General features: G+C 46.8%; 2 pseudogenes; both read right to left on the reverse strand.

Annotated features, from left to right (window-relative positions):
- Positions 1 to 4,791: 4,791 nt before the first annotated feature.
- Positions 4,792 to 6,475, reverse strand: LOC136456308 (aspartyl protease family protein 2-like; annotated as a pseudogene).
- Positions 6,476 to 7,671: 1,196 nt separating this feature from the next.
- Positions 7,672 to 9,236, reverse strand: LOC136482890 (aspartyl protease family protein 2-like; annotated as a pseudogene).
- Between the last annotated feature and the right edge of the window lie 7,397 nt (positions 9,237 to 16,633).

Raw genomic sequence — 16,633 nt, forward strand, 5'->3', positions numbered from 1 at the left:
AATCCAAACTTGACTACTAATCAATTATCTCATAGCAAGCAACATTGCATATTTATCCAATTCAATCAACTCATATGCACTCAAATGAAATGATCAACAAGAGATATACCTTGGTTAGCTCATGATCATCCAACTAGCAAGCTTCAACTCAATTATTTGCAAGTCATCAAATATCTCCAAAGAGTCACCAACAACTTGAATTATAACACTTGTATGTTGGTAGCCATTTGGACTTCACTCAATTTGTCACGTCATTGGGATAATGATAATCACTTAGCAATACTTGGCTCAACTACATGATCAACAAGATGAATATCATTTGAACCAAGCTTCCAATGCCGATGGTTCCTACAAACAATCATCCACTTTTTGATGGTACCCAAACAAGTTTGGGTCCTCTCAAGTTAGGAGCAACATACTTAGGCAACGCCTTAGTATGAGTAGCGGGATGTTTTGCAATAGCAACCATAGAGGTATACCATTACCATCCTTTCTAAGCATATTATTATCAATAATTGAAATAGGCTTAGAAATGTCACCTAGGGGACATGAATGTGCCATATGTCCCCTTTCCTGGCATGAGTAATACTTTCTCTTTGCTTGAGCCTTCTCTTCTTTGCTCATGTGGTGCTTCTCGTTGCCTTGCCTCTCATGGATTGCTTGAGCCTTCTTCTCAAGCTTGGTAGGACACTTAGAGGCAAAGTGTCCCACACTTCCACACTTGAAGCACTTGATGTGAGCATAATTTTTCTTCTCATCTTCATTCTTGCTCATCATCTTGGCATCTTGAGTTTGCATTGGATGCCTTGCCTTTCCACCCCTTCTTGTTTTCTTATTCTTTATCATCAAATCACCACTATCTTTATGGTTGATCTTGATTTGCTCTTGGGGTGTCTTCTCTTGCTCAACTTGTGGCTTTGGTTGAGACTTCACTTGTTGCTTCACCAATTGCTTGGTTAGGCACATTGAGGTAAGATAACCCCAAGTGCGGCACTTGAAGCACTTCACATGCCTTAGCCTCTCTTCTTCTTTCTTCAACTTGAGATTTTCTTCATTGAGGCAACCATTTGCAAGATGTCCCACTTCATGGTACTTGAAGCACATGAAATGAGAGAGCTTCTCTTGTTCTTGCTTCTTCATCTCTCTTTCATATCTTCTCTTGCCCCATCTTTTGCCCTTGATCTTGCTCTTGTTGAATCCGATGCCACTTATGTCATTGCGGCTTTCTTGATGATTGACTTTGCTAGTCTTGAAGCTGACTCCACTCTTATCACCAAAGTTTCTTTGAGTATTCAACATATGCTCAAAGGTGACTTGAGAGTTGTAGCACCTCTCTAACTTGTTGCTCAATTTGTTCACTTGTTCATTTAGCTCATTGTTCTCCTTCAAAAGGTTAGTCTCACAAGACATAGAAGTAGAACAAGCATCTATATGTGAAGAGCATGGCATATCTAATAAATTATCATAAGAGGTGGATACATGCTTCTTGCCTACATAACAAGGGTTAGCAATAATGTGTGATTGATCAATTGATCCATGTGATGAACTCCCATTATTTTTAAGTTTCTTGGTAAACATTTTAATAAGAGAAGCATGTTGTTCTAATAATTCATCATGAGATGCAAGTAATGTCTCATGATTCAATTTAAGCTCATCATGTGAAGATTTATAAGCATCAAGTAAGTCTTTATGTTCTTCACAAGAGTTCTTTATAAATGAGTTTTCATTTTCTAATTCCAATGTTTTAGCTTTCTCATTTTCTAAAGACATGGTCATGCTAGCAAGTCTACTAACAAGCTCATCATATGAATCAACATGATCAACCACATTATCATTTGATACCTTGGTGTCACCTTGTGACATGAGACAATGTGGCGTGGTTGGAGTGCATGTAGTAGCATCTTCATCATGGCTTGAGCATAAACCATCATTACCATCAAGTGTGCATGGGGTAGCATCATCACTTGCAACACTTGTGGCGTCATCATCAACCTTGTCAAGTGAACTTGTAGTTGATCGATCGTCATCATCATCACTTGACCATGAGGTGGAGCAATCTTCCACAATCACCAAATTATGGTTATGCTCAACACACTCATGCGCCTCCTTCTTTGGTTCATCCTCCTTCTTGAATTTACCATCATCCCATGTGGAGGAGTCACCGTAAAAGGCTTGGAGTGCTAGCCACATATCATGAGCACTCTCCAAGTCCCACACACGTCTAAAAATATCATCATGTATAGCACACGTTAGATAATAAAGAGCACGATGATCAAGTTATAAGCAATCCTCTTGCGCTTGGGTGAGGTTATCCTTATCCAAGGCATCATGAGAAAAACCAACAACAATGATACACCATGCCTTGGGACCCAATTCACGGAAATGATCAAGCATATGACGTTTCTACCGTGCATAGTGTGTGCCATCAAAAAAATGTGTGTCACAATCAACTTCTAGCCCAAAGTTTGCCATCCTCTCGGGTTGGTGAAGACCACAAATGAGAGACCTGGCTTTGATACCACTTGTAGGGTCGAGATGGCAGACTAGAAGGGGGGTGAATAGTCCTTTCTAAAATTAATTGCGTTGGCTAACCGAAACAAGTGCGGAATTAAAACTATCGGTCTAGCCAAGACAACACCCCTCTATCTATGTTCTCTAGCACCTTCCAAAGATATTAATTAAGCAACAAAGGTTCTAGGCTAGCTAGAGCTCACTTAACCAATTCTAGAAGCAAGGTCACATAAACCTATGCCACTAGTACTTCAAGCAACAAGGGAGCTCCTACACATGCTAGTAAGCAAAAGCACAAAGCAAACTAAGCTCACTAGCAAAGCTCAATAACAAGGCAACCAATGCCAAATTAGAGAGCGTAATTACTTAGCTACACAAACTAAGCAATGTGACTAACAAGGTTACACAAACCAAATTGGCCACACAAGGGAGCTACATCTAAGCTACACAAGCAAGAAGATAACTAGTAAGCTACACAGGCTAACTAATTACAAGAGCAACAACACAAGCTCAATGTATATGAAAGTAATCGCAAGCTTGTGTAATAGGGATGCAAACCAATGGGAAGAACAAGGTTGACACGATGAGTTTTCTCCCGAGGTTCACGTGTTTGCCAACACGCTAGTCCCCGTTGTGTCGACCGCTCACTTGGTGGTTCGGTGGCTAATTGGCATCACCCGCCAAGCCTGCACGTCGGGCCCCGCAAGAACCTACCCCGGAAGTGAGGATAGCTCAATGACACGCTCAACTAGAGTTGCTCTTCGTGGCTCCCGCGGGGCGAGCACAATGCCCCTCACAAAGCTCTTCTCTGGAGCGCCGCACAAGCTTCTTGCGGGCTTCGACGGATGCGTCCAGTAAGCCTCCAGGGCTGATCGGATGCGTCAGTTAGAAACTGACCGGACGCTGAGCCTCAGCGTTCGGTCGAGTATAGTAAGCACCCACGGACGACCGAACGCGTCCGGTCACACCGGACCGGATGCAGCCAGCGTCCGATCAACTGATCTGCCGAACACTGCGTTTGCTGATTCACATCGGACGTGTCTGGTGTGGCGACCGAACGCGTCCGGTCACTGAGTTCGTCGCCAAATACCGGACGTGTCCGATCACCATACCGGACGTGTCCAATCACTTTGTCACTAGCGCGACTAACTCCTTTTCAACTCTATCTTCTTCACCGTTGCTCAAATGTGCCAACCACCAAGTGTATCACCTTGTGCACATGTGTTAGCATATTTTCACAAACATTTTCAAGGGATTAGCCACTCAACTTGCCACGCCACTCAATCCTAGTGATGATGCAAAGTTAGATCACTTGAGTGGCACTAGATGACCAATATGCAAACAAGTTTGCCCCTCTTGATAGTATGGCCATCTATCCTAAACCCGATCATAAACTTCTCTACACACCTATGACCGGTGAAATGAAATGCCCTAGGTTATACCTTTGCCTTGCGCATTCCATTCCATCTCCTCCACGAGCGAGAGCATTCCATTCCGGTGCACTCTGTGAAACCCTGTCTTTTCTATACGGGGCACCGGTGGCACTATTGGACTGTCCGCACTCTTCGGATGGACACTCCACCGGTGAAGTTTTGAACCCTTGCTCCCAAGTGCTAAACACAATGTGTATCACCTTTGTGCATGTGTGTTAGCATATTTTGACAAACATTTTCAAGGGTGTTACCCACTCAACTTGCCACGCCACTAGATCCTAGCAACGATGCAAAGTTAGATCACTCGAGTGGTACTAGATGACCGATATACAAACAAGTTTGCCCCTCTTGATAGTTTGGCCATCTATCCTAAACCTGGTTATGAACTTCTCTACACACCCATGACTGGTGAAATGAAATGCCCTAGGTTATACCTTTGCCTTGCGCATTCCATTCCATCTCCTCCACTATCGATGCAACACATGCACCAACACGGTCAACAATGATATGATCCACTTCATATCATCACGTGATCATATTGGTTTATCGATCTTGACTTCACTTGCTTTTCACCGTTGCCTTCGTCCATCGGCGCCAAGTCTTGCTCAAGCTTCACCGCCACGCGGTCCATCGCTCCAAAGCCTCCGACTTGCCCTTCACACTTGCAACCGGTCCATCAAGCCAAGTCTTGTCTTGATCTTCTCCACCTTAATCACATGACTCAATGTCATGTCTCATGTGCAATGAGCTCCTTCACCATCTCATGTGTGAGCTTTGCAACATCTCTGAGTCATTTCCACCTTCATGGCATATGTTGCTCACAATACATGGGTTTCCAGACATGGCACTAGTCGTGCTCTCGCTCATGGAGGACGAGCAGGAGCTGGCTGAGATCGTCTGCCACAGTGCGGAAGGCATCACGGATTGTGATGTACACTGGGAGGGCAAGCCGCATCACGGTGGTGCTAGAGTCTAGGATGACGCCACGACGACCCATGTATGGGTCTAGCTAGAGGTCGCGCTCAGTCGCACCCGGCACGCGCGTGCTGCCCACGCCGACGCCGATAAGCCGCACGTAGGAGAATGTGCCCATGTTCGGGTTCCATACCGTGGGGGTGAAGGACGCTGGCAGGGAGGTCTCCACGGCGCCGACACTGAAGGTGAGGGTGGAGGAGTGGGAGCCAGGGTTTGACAAGAAGTCAAGGAGACAGTAGGAGAAGGTCGTGGTGTTGTAGCCGAGAGCAGCAATCTGGCTCGGGCATGATATTTGGCCACGGCCGAGGCCTAGAATCTCCGCGCCCGGCGCCCTGAATAGGCCCTTGTTGTCATCACCATAGCCGATCAACAGGTGCAGAACCTGGACGCTGCCCGCGAAGGTCATCATCTCCTTGATGAAGTCTCCCACCATCGTAGAGCCATCCCCGAAGGCCACGGCGTACACGCACGTCATGCGCTTCGCGTCGCCGCCGCCGGATCATCCCAGCGCTTGGCAATATGGCGCGTCATACCCCATTTCGCAGTATTACGTTGAGTGCCGCGGGTCGAACATGGGCCCGGACTGCGGGTATCACCGCCGGCATGGCTGGCACGGCAGCCACGTGACGTGGTTGCTCGTGTCCAGCGCCAGCAGCGCCTCGACGCCCGGCGTGCCCACCGCGATCTTGGCGATGTATGTTGGCTTTGCCAAGGAACCACTCAAACACACACACGCCAACGCTCTTGGCGAGAGGTAGAAGAAGCACCCGTAGAGGAGGAGCTATTTTTTATAGATATGAGGAGTCAGAATTGTTTTTACATGTAGAGTAGAAGCTACTTTTGATCCTTCTGCTCTGGCTCCAACAATAGTTCCTGTGAAGGAGCTGTTGGAGTAGGAGCCATGCCAAACATGCACTTAGTTTTGTTCAAAGTCAAACTTGCTTATCTTTACTAACAACATTTATAGATAACAATACAAATAAACATTTACAAAATTAAATATATTAATTAGATAAGCCAAGAAAAAAATATTTGGGTAGTGCATTTAATGATATTGTAGATGTTAATATGTTTTTATATAAACTTCGTCAAAAGTTGATAAGTTTGACCGGCAACAAAATAACCCTATATTGTATAAATGATAAAAAGACAGTTACGAGTCGCTTGCTTCGATCAGAAGTGACCTTGAGTTTTGCCAAGGCCGCAGGGGTTGGTGGTTATATATGAGAAGAGAAAAGGAGCTAGCGAGAAGGTTGCTTTGATCAGTAGATTAAGAGCATCTCAAAAAGTCTTTCTAAAACTTATTCTCAAAACCATCATAAGAAAATCATTTGAAAAAGAAAATCGTTTTCCACACTTGAGGGAGTTAAACTCACTGTCCATCTTTAGCTAGAGAGAGAATTTTAGAATAGATGATAGCTATATTTGGATATTCAATGTGAGAGAAATAGTTTTTTAAATAATATTTTTAATGAATAATTGCAAATCTAGAAGCTATTATATAAAAATTTAAGATATGGTACCCTGTCGGCAGTTAAGATGGCGACTGGGAACATGTCGGCAGCTCACGGGCCGACAAGATCATGCGCGACGACATGGGTCCTATCGGCTTCTGGTGCGCCGATAGTTCCTGTCGGTCCGTGGAATGCCGACTAGTCCCGTGACCTTCGCGATACGCTGAGCCCCGTGCGCCGATAGGTCATGTCGGCCCGTGGAATGCCGACTGGTCCCGTGAACTTCGCGATATACTGCGCCCCGTGCGCCGATGGGTCCTGTTGGCCCGTGGAATGCCGACTAGTCCCGTGACCTTCGCAATATACCACGCCGCGGAAACCACCAGCGCCACATACCTGTCACACAATGATGCACAGGATACAGGTAGGCAGAGCCGGAGCCATGCGGAGCCCAACCAAACGAGTCCTAAGTTTTGTTCAAAGTCAAACTTGGTTAGCTTTATTAACTAGATTTAATTATAGATAAAGATACAAACATCTACAACATTCAATAGGTTCATTAGATACGGCAAAAAAAATTTTGGTTTGTGCATTTAAAGATATTGTACATGTTAATATGTTTTTGTATAAACATAGTCAAAAGTTGAGAAGTTTGACTGGGAACAATATAATATTATATTGCTAATAGAATAATACAATCTGGAGTTGTTTCTTTATGAAAGAACCCGATAGCGTCATGTAACCACCTAATCTGAACGCTTATATATAAAACAACCCATCGTGTGCATTGTCAAAATCTATAGTTTACAAGATTAAAAATATGATATCAAAATTTAGATTAGTGACATCATAAGATATGAGCTGCAACCACAGCTACCATAGTTTAAGCTATGATGTTAACGAAATGAATATTGAATATGCACAGGGTTGCCATGCAAATACCCTCAAGAAAAAGCGTTGCCATGCAAAGGGAAAAAACCGGAGGGAGATAAAAAGATATGTATAAGTAATTGACAAGTCTATCACAATTATATCTTATATAAGATTCTAACTTATGCATGAGCACGGGTTGATGGACTATCTAGTGCACCTAATTATTATTATTATGCATTATAAATATTATTATTTTTCATATGTTTAATTAGTCAAACTTGAGATGAATTAACTTATGTAAATCAAGAATGAATGTGACTCATTGAAAAACGAAAATGATATTCCTTTTGAGACGAACCGACAGAGGTGTAAATATATGAGTACTCAATTACGCGATCAATCGACCCCTGCTCGATCTTCCTCTCTCAGCAGCTATTTGGCGTGAACCCAACACGCTGGCCGTCGACGTCGTGCACGACGTGGAACCCCTGCAGCTGGATGTTGCCGAAGATGGAGACACCACGGTCACCGCTACCGGCAAACGCGAAGCACATGGTGCCCTTGGAGTACACGGGGATGAGGTAGTTCTAGGGAGGGAGCTTCACCTCGACGCTGCCGGCGAAGTGCATCGACACAGCAGACACCTTCACGAGTCCGCGCATGCTATAGCAGGTGTCGAAGAAGCCAAAGGGGCCGCCCGGGGAGGGCCAGCCGAGGTTCGTCACTGCCGCCGCTCGAAAGGCGTCGCGGAATGCGGTGTACGCGGGGCCAGCGAGGCGGGTCACGGCAGTGCCGGAGTCCACGATGACGCCGCCGTGGCCCGTGGACAAGTCAAGGCTGTTGGGGAACTGTCCCTAACAGAACGAAATATGGGGCGGAGGCCTCCGGCACAGGCCGAAGGCTAAGCCCCGCGGAGAACAGACGTGAACACACAGAGTGAGGCCCACCAAATCTAGGGTTTCATAAATGAGGTTCAACTAACTCTTACATGAGGTTCACCCTCCCCTTTTATAGGTCACTGTACAAGAGGAAACTCTTTGACAAAAATACCATCTGCCACATACTTAGGATATTCCTGCACTCAAGCTAGACTTCCGTGGGCAACTTGGGGCTTCTCTTTTACCAACAGCCTTGCTGCATGGGCCTTAGCCGGCGCCCATGGGAGGCTCATCAACTGGCGGAGGCTCCTACCGACCTTTCCGGTCTTGCCCTATTATCTGCCTCCGCCGACTTGATCCCGGTTCCCGCGCTCTGCACCCTGCCAGGCCTCCACTGCCCGGACGCCTTCGCCACGACTGTTGTGCCAGGCCTTCGCCGTCCTGGGGGCCGCCTTCGCCACGACTCTTGCGTCAGGCCTTCGTCAACCAAGGGCGGCGCTAGCGGAGGTCCCCTGCATGATCCTTGAAAATTGCTTGCCATATGATCCACATCCTTAGCTTTTATTTGCTAGAGTAATGCTAAGCCTTCACGGCCCATATATCCATGTCTCAACAAAGGCAGAGGTCAGATTCGGTGACGCCCGGCACACGCACGCCGCTCACGCTGATGCCGATGAGACGCACGCAGTAGAACGTGTACATGTGCGGGATGGTCAACTTGGGAGGGAAGGATGCCGGCGGGGTTGAGTAGTAGATGGGACCTAGGCCGACCAGGCAGTAGGAGAAGCTCCGGCCGTAGTGCGGCCGGTGATCTTGCTCGAGAACCACAAGCTCCCTCTGCCGAGGCCCAGGATCCCCTCTGCTAGCGCTGGGAACAGACCCTGGTTGTCGGGGCCGCACCCGAACGCCACGTCCGGTACGCGGACGCCCAGCGCGAAGGTCAGCGTCTCGATGCCAAAATCGACCGCAGTGGAAGAGCCGTCACCGTACTCGACCATGTACTGGCACGAGTTGTGGAACTGGATGCAGCCGCCGGAGCTCCCCAGAGCACGGTAGGCCGGCGCGTAGCAGCCGACGTCACTCACTGAGCTTGAGTTCAATCGGTTGTACATGGGTATAGTTGGCCAAACGGGCCGCACGGCACGGCACTAGCACGAGCACGGCCAGACACGGCACTACGCGGCACGGTAGACTAGTCGTGCCGTGCCTGTTAGTGCCATCGTGCCGCTGTGCCGGCCCAGGCACGACGCTATCAGGTATTAGCCGTGTCGTGCCGTGTCACTGGGCACGGCGGCCCAGCAGTGCCCGTGCTGGCACTGGCACTATAAGTGATCAACACTTCAAACTGATCACAAACACAACAGAGAACAAAATAACATTTTATTGGGAGCTTTAGTGCAATGGCTGCCTCATTAAAAACTTGTCTAGGTAAAACTCACCCTTGTGAGAAACCCTAAATAGGAAAAAAGAGTACAGCCCAGCTCCAATTATAAAGTTCATCAAAGTCCAGTTCATAGTCCATAATATTACAGTCCCATTACATAAATGATAACTAATCAAGATAAAGTTCTTCAAATGTTTCTTCAAGCTCCTTGTCCTCCACCATGTGTTGCAGCCGAGCTTTAGCAGCCTCCCAATCTTTGATGCAGGTCAGCATCTCCACCATTTCAGGCTTTAGCTTCCTCCGCCGCTCCTCGATGATCCTGCCAGTCATACTAAAAGTGGATTATGAAGATATGTTGAAACAGGAACAGTTAAAATATCTTTAGCCATGATTGACAGCACTGGATATGTGAGTTTGTGCTGATGCCACCAATCCAAGATGTTAAAATCATCATCTAAATGGTTCACAGTGTCACAGTCCAAGTAAGAAACAAGTTCAGAAACATTAGAACCTGAAGAACTTGCAGCCTGCAACAGGGCAGTTGCAGATGTATCTCTAGCCATGATTAGAGTGGCAGCTGCAGTATGCATACCACCACCACCACCACCACCAACATCACTATCATCATCATAAATTTCATCCCAAGCAGACATTTTTTTACCAGATAGGTTAGGAGGGGTAGTCCTCCTCAACCTAACACCTCTATATTTCTCCTCATACTTATTGTAGACATCAGTAAGTCGAGCTCTAGTGCCAACCTGGTAAGCACTATAATCTGTACTAGTAAGGGTACCCAACCTCCTAAGCACTCTAATGAAACCTTTTATTTTAGCTCTAGGGTCCAGGATGAATGCAAAAGAATAAAGCAAAGGTATGTCCCTCCAGTATTTATTATATTTGTCTATCATAGGTTGAACCACATGTCTGATTTGATTATCATTAGCATAATTCTTTAGGTGCATAGCAATCTTAACAAGATAATGAATCATGAGTGGAGATGTAGGATAGTACACACCAGACAATGCAACTGTAGCATCATAAAACAGTTCAAAAAATTTAAGCACTTTTTCTGCCATAGCCCAATGGTCATCAGTTAAAAGCAACTGACCACCTTCAGCCCTAGGATATTGAGCTTGGATGAAAGTAGTGAATGAGACCTTATGTGGAAACAAATGCTTAAGCATTAAGTATGTAGAATTCCACCTAACTTCCATGTCTAGTTGAAACTTTCTAGGCCTAACACCAGTGGCAATGCAGTAACTTTTATATGCAGCAATTCTCTGGTTAGATGAGTTTATGAAAGATATTGCAATTCTAAAATTTTCAATCAAAGGCTTAAGAGCAGTTAGAGCCTCCTTAACAATCAGATTGATAATGTGACATGCACAACGCTGATGCAAGAACATAGAATTAACTGCATTGTCTAAATCACCACTATCATTAGATGATGTATTGACCACAACTTCAATACCAAGATATTTAGAAAGAACAGGTCTAAGTTTTTGCATGGCTGATACATTAGATGATGCATTGTCCAAAGTAACAGCAAATACTTTTCCAGTCAAACCATAATCAGCAAGCACAGATGCAACAAGATCAGCAATGTTTTATCCATTGTGGGAACAATCCATAAGCCTAAGACCAAGCACTCTCTTCTCTAGTTGCCAATCAGAGTTTATGTATTTAGCAACAACACTAAGGTAGTCCTCTTTGGCATTACTAGACCAAATATCAGAGGTTAGACACACACAATTAACACTAGCAGAACTAACAGTCTCAACAAGCTTAACCTTCCAATTAGAGAAGTATTTAAGCATGTCTCTAGTGGTGGTTTGCCTAGAGACTGAAACAAATTTAGGATTATGAGCAGTTCTAATGTATTCATCAAATGCATATGATTCACCCAAAGAGATAGAAAAATCAAGCCTAGCAAGCAATCGAACCAGTTGAGTACGAGCAACAATAGGGCAGTACTCCCAATTACGCATACTACCATCAGGATTAAAAGAGATCTGTGATTGAGACATGCGAGTTTTTTCACGCCTCCTAGGGCATTTATCCCTATGCCGGGTGAGATGACCAGTGCCACCACTAGAGAGCCCAGAGTATTCCTTAGAGCAATGGATGCACTTAGCTCCATACCTGACCTTCTTACCTTTCACTGTTTTGAAGAGTTTCTTGAAATCAAGCCACACTGCCGAGGTAGAGGGACGTGACCGCTTGCCGTTATTCTCTTCCCCGTCCTCTGCTTGATCATCGTAGGGCTCAAGGACGATGGGAGCTTGAACGTTACTATCGAACAACTCTGCGGCGTCCTCGCGCATGTCGTCCTCGTCGTCATCTCCGGCCAACCCGCACAACCGCCTCTCTTGGTTGGAACCGACCTTAAGCGTCTCATCGTCGGATCTAGCCATCGCCACTCGTCGACGCCCTAGTCCCTCAACGACTTTAGACAAAATAGAGCAAGGGTTAGTACAGATTGAGGGTTAGGGTAAGAGTTATGGACTTACCTTCAAAGCCGGAGCACCAGAGTCACCGGCGAGGTCGACGAGGCACGGATCCAGCGAGCACAGACGACGAGGGACGGATCCGGCGAGGAAACCGATGGATCTAGAGAGGAAACCGACGGATCCGGCGAGGACGAAGCGAGATCAAGGGTTAGGGTCAGGGATTGTGCTAGTGCTGGCTAGCTATTCCAACGGCCGGATCCAACGGTCCGATGGGAGCGAGGCCGGAGATCCGACAGATCCGACGATGAAACCGACGGATCCAACGAGGAAACCGACGGATCCGGTGAGCTCGACGACGGATGCGGTGAGGACGAAGAGAGGTCAAGGGTTAGGGTTAGGGATTGAGCAAGGGTTAGGGTTTGGGATTGTGCCAGTGCTGGCCAGCGATGGCTCTAGAGGCCACCGGAGAGCAAGAAGAAGAGAGGAAGTCAGAGGCGAGAGAGGAGAGCGAGTCACCGACGCGGCGACGCCGACTCGCCGAGAGAGGAGAGCGAGGCGAGAGAGGAGCGGACGAGACGGCGCTGCGGGGGAGAGCCGAGAGAGAGGCGAGAGAGACAGAGAGTGAGACTGAGTCTCTGAGAGCAAATAAATTAGGGCAACGGAGACTGAGAGCGAGGCGAGACTGCGACCGCGAGAGCACTGCGGTTTTATAGCCCACGATTCCAACGGCCGGATCCAACGGTCTGATGGGAGTGACGCCGGGATCCAATGGCCACCTACGGCCGAGCCGTGCCGGTGCCGGGCCGGCCCATATAGCGTGCCATGCCCGGGCCGGCACTGCGGGCCAGAATGATGGCCCAAGCACGACACTAAGGCCGGGCCGTGCCAAGCACTGGCACGAAGGCTATCGGGCCGGGCCATTCCTGGGCCGTGCTGATTCGTGTTGTTCTTGGGCTGGCCCATAGTGCCTGGGCCAAATGGCCAACTATATACACGGGCCCGAATTATATTTATATTTATTTATACCTATATATACCTTAATAATAAAGAGGTAAAAATTTGGGGCCATTTTGTTCGTCCATGGTCCCCTAACTAACTTAAGGAATGTGCAAATTATCTCTCTTCACATCTATCTATATCTCGCATGTTATATTTATAAACGACATATGTATGACATTTTGAAATAATCAGAATATAACTAGGAATCCTAATTAAATACAAGACGTACCGATTGGATTTCTTTTATGTTTATTTTGAAAACTAAGGCCCCACGGCTCGTATACGAACCGAACTCGCTCACATAGTCACATCACGTCACAACCTCTCGCTTGTCAATGAGATACATGCAACTCAGATTTGTTAATTATTTCCTTTTGGCAACATGTGTGCATGAGCACGACGTAAGGGCAAGCAAAAGAGGCAAATCTGGGCACACGTAGTTTTATCAAAGTACGTGACTTATTTGGTTCTACCTCGGAGATCGATAGGTACGGCGTGGAAGCAAAGATACGCTAAGCCTCTTTGGCAGGGCTCCTCTAGAGGTTTCAGCTCCGATTTCTATAGGAGCTGTACCAAATGCCTGTTTTGGAAAGGGCTTCGCATAGAGAGCCAGTCAAAAGCCGGAGCCATTTTTTACCTGTGCAGGAGAAGCCTAAAAAACAAGCTTCGCGTGGCTCCTTATTGTGGGTTCACGTCGTCTAGTGCGAAGTAGCCGTTTTGCCAAACGTTTTTCAGAACGGCTTTAGCTCCTCCCCCCTCCCGCAGCTTCTTATCGGCCTGCATCCCAGCGGCAAAGCCAGTGCAAAGTTGTCGGGGTCATGCGACCCCGATAACTTTGTACGAATCAGTGGAACCCCGCGTATTCCGGCCAGCTACGACCCCATCAAATTGAGTTTATGAATCTATACGACCCCGACAGCAGTTTAGTATAGATTCGCCGCTGCTGCATCCCGTTAGTCCTCGTGACCATGAGACGGTGGAGCTCCGCCACCGCCTCCCGTGCGAGCCCATCCACGCGCCTCGTGGCCATCTTGGTCGCCACGGTCGCATCTGCCACCGTGTCGACCTCCCACAACAACACGTCCGCGTAATCCCTCGGCTGCTGGATTTGCTGAATGGGCTTCTTCTCGCGCTCCCATATGCCGCCGCCTGAGGTGCTTGGCGGCTTGCTTCAGGTCCAGTGCCGGCGTGGTCGACAGCCAACTCGATGTGCAGAACATCATGCGTGGTCAAGTCGGATCGGAGCTGCAGCTCACGTATGAAGTTGGACGCTCCTCGCGCAGTCATGCTTGCTGCCGTACTGGTTTGGTTTATGGAAACATAAGTGGACTAAAAGCCCAAAACTAAAGCCCGTAAACACTGAAAGTGCCACAGCCCACGGCCCGTAAGACAATTTTATTTCATTTTTCTGTACTTCCTTCTACCACCGTGGCACTGTACCAAAGATTTTACTGTCTTCTTTTCACTCCTCTTTAATTGCCGTGCCAGATTTTTATTGTTGTTCAGATAGCATGTATTTTTTAGAGACATTTTAATAGAAATCGTTTTCTATATATTGCTACCTGACGAGATCCTAACATATGGGTATGTTAAGCCTCAGGATCAAAGGTTCCCGACCGAGAGACCCTCGATCGATCCCTCCAGGATCGCTAGGGGGCTACACCCATCGGGTGCGCTCACGCAAACCCTCCGGCTAAGGAAAAGGACCGAGCCCAAGCACGCCCGCCGCCTCTACTCAGCGCTCGGGGGCTCGCACGAGCCCCATCCCGACCGACGAGAGCATGAACCTTGAAAGCATCTAAGCCCCTAGTTGGGTTTCGATGATAAATGACAATACGAGATTACTGTGACTAACGTGTGTTTTGCAGATGCAATTAAGTTAGGTCACGGTAATGGCAATTGATTGGGCAATCATAGTTGTCATGCCCCTACGATGGAAATCGTTTCAGTTTTCAAAGGATGGACGACAAGGTTAAGGATGGACTAGTTCTAAGTGTCGTTTGGTGTTGAAGAGACACTTAGAGTAGTTTATGACTTTATATTTCCTTTGGCCGTACTATTAAGGGGGTATGGACGGGTAGCTTGACCTAGGTGAGTCTAGTGGGTTAGGTGTGGTGCACACTTGTTAAAATTAGGACTAGGTAGCTCCTAAATAGCCCTTAGATCAATTAGAGCAAACTTCATTCACATATGATTGAGAGTTGGAAGTGAATGGAGGGTCAAATATTGACCGGACGCTAGTTCCGGTGTGACCAGACGCTGGCGCAGAGTCCGGTAAGTTCATTTGATTAAGATGAAATCGTTTGGAGCGTCCGGTCATCCCGTAGAGGCACATAACGGTTCGTTTTGAATGAGGGGTTATAAATACTTCTTCTATTCACTCAAGGGATTAATTTTGCTCATTCCAACAGCTGAGAAACACCCTTGAGAGTGCCAAGAAGAGCAATGTCCTAGTGAGGTGATTGAGATTTGAGAATCCAAGAGAGAGGCCTCATTAGTGAAAGCAAGAGTAGCAAAGTGTGCATCCACCCTTCTCATTAGGCTTGTCGTGGTCAAGTGAGAGTTCATGCTTGTTACTCTTGGTGATCGCCATCAGCTAGACGGCTTGGTGGTGATTGAGAGCTTGGTGATCATCCGGTGGAGCTTGTGGATGACCCAACTCAAATTGTGAGCGGTTGTGGGTGATTCACCGCGACGGAGTGTTAAACAATCAACCCATATAGAGCACTTGATCCTTGCGCGGATCAAGGGGGAGCTACACCCTTGCGCAGGTGCTCCAATGAGGACTAGTAGGGAGTGGCGACTCTCCGATACCTCGGCAAAACATCACCGCATTCCTCCTTCTCCCTTTACTTTAAGCATTTACTTTGAGCAATTCAATTCTTGTCTTTACATTCATAGAATTGTCATGCTAGAGTAGGATTGGAACATAGGCTGCTAAACTTTTGTGCAGTATAACAATAGAAACACTTTCTAGGCACAAGGGGTAAAGTGGGCTAACCGTAGGGTTTAATTATTACAAAGAATTTTAGAATTAGCCTAATTCACCCCACTCTTAGGCATCTTGATCCTTTCAATTGGTATCGGAGCCTTGTGCTTACGTATTTAGGCTTAACCGCCTAGAGAAAGATGTCTCACGGGGATGGACCTCCTCCTACCTTTGCGAGGGACGATTTTCCTTATTGAAAAATCTACATGGAGGCGTATTTAGAAGCTCTAGATGTTGGAATACTTAGAGCTGCCTCACAAGGATTCCCAAAACCTCGGGATCCCATGCACCTTCAAGGTGATGAAGTAAACTATGAGAAATGGAATACAAAGGCTCGAAACACCATCTTTAGAGGCCTTTGCAAAGATGTGTTTAACCAGGTGAGGAACCACAAGGATGCCCATGCACTATGATCGAACATTTGTGCGCTCCATGAGGGAACTAAGAGCGAGCGTGAGGAACACTATCATCTTGTTATGAAAAAGCTTAATTCTTTTGAGATGCTTCCTAAAGAGAGTGCTAATGAAATGTACTCACGCTTGAATGTTCTTGTAGAGGAAGTCAATGGGCTTAGACTTACTCAAATGCAACCATTCGATGTTGTGAGAAAATTTTTGAGTGTCCTCCCCATTGATAAATATGGGCATATTGTGACCATGCTCCATCAAGGTGATCTTTCCACCGCTA

Source organism: Miscanthus floridulus, chromosome 1 (assembly GCF_019320115.1).
Source record: "Miscanthus floridulus cultivar M001 chromosome 1, ASM1932011v1, whole genome shotgun sequence".
Lineage (NCBI taxonomy): Eukaryota > Viridiplantae > Streptophyta > Magnoliopsida > Poales > Poaceae > Miscanthus > Miscanthus floridulus.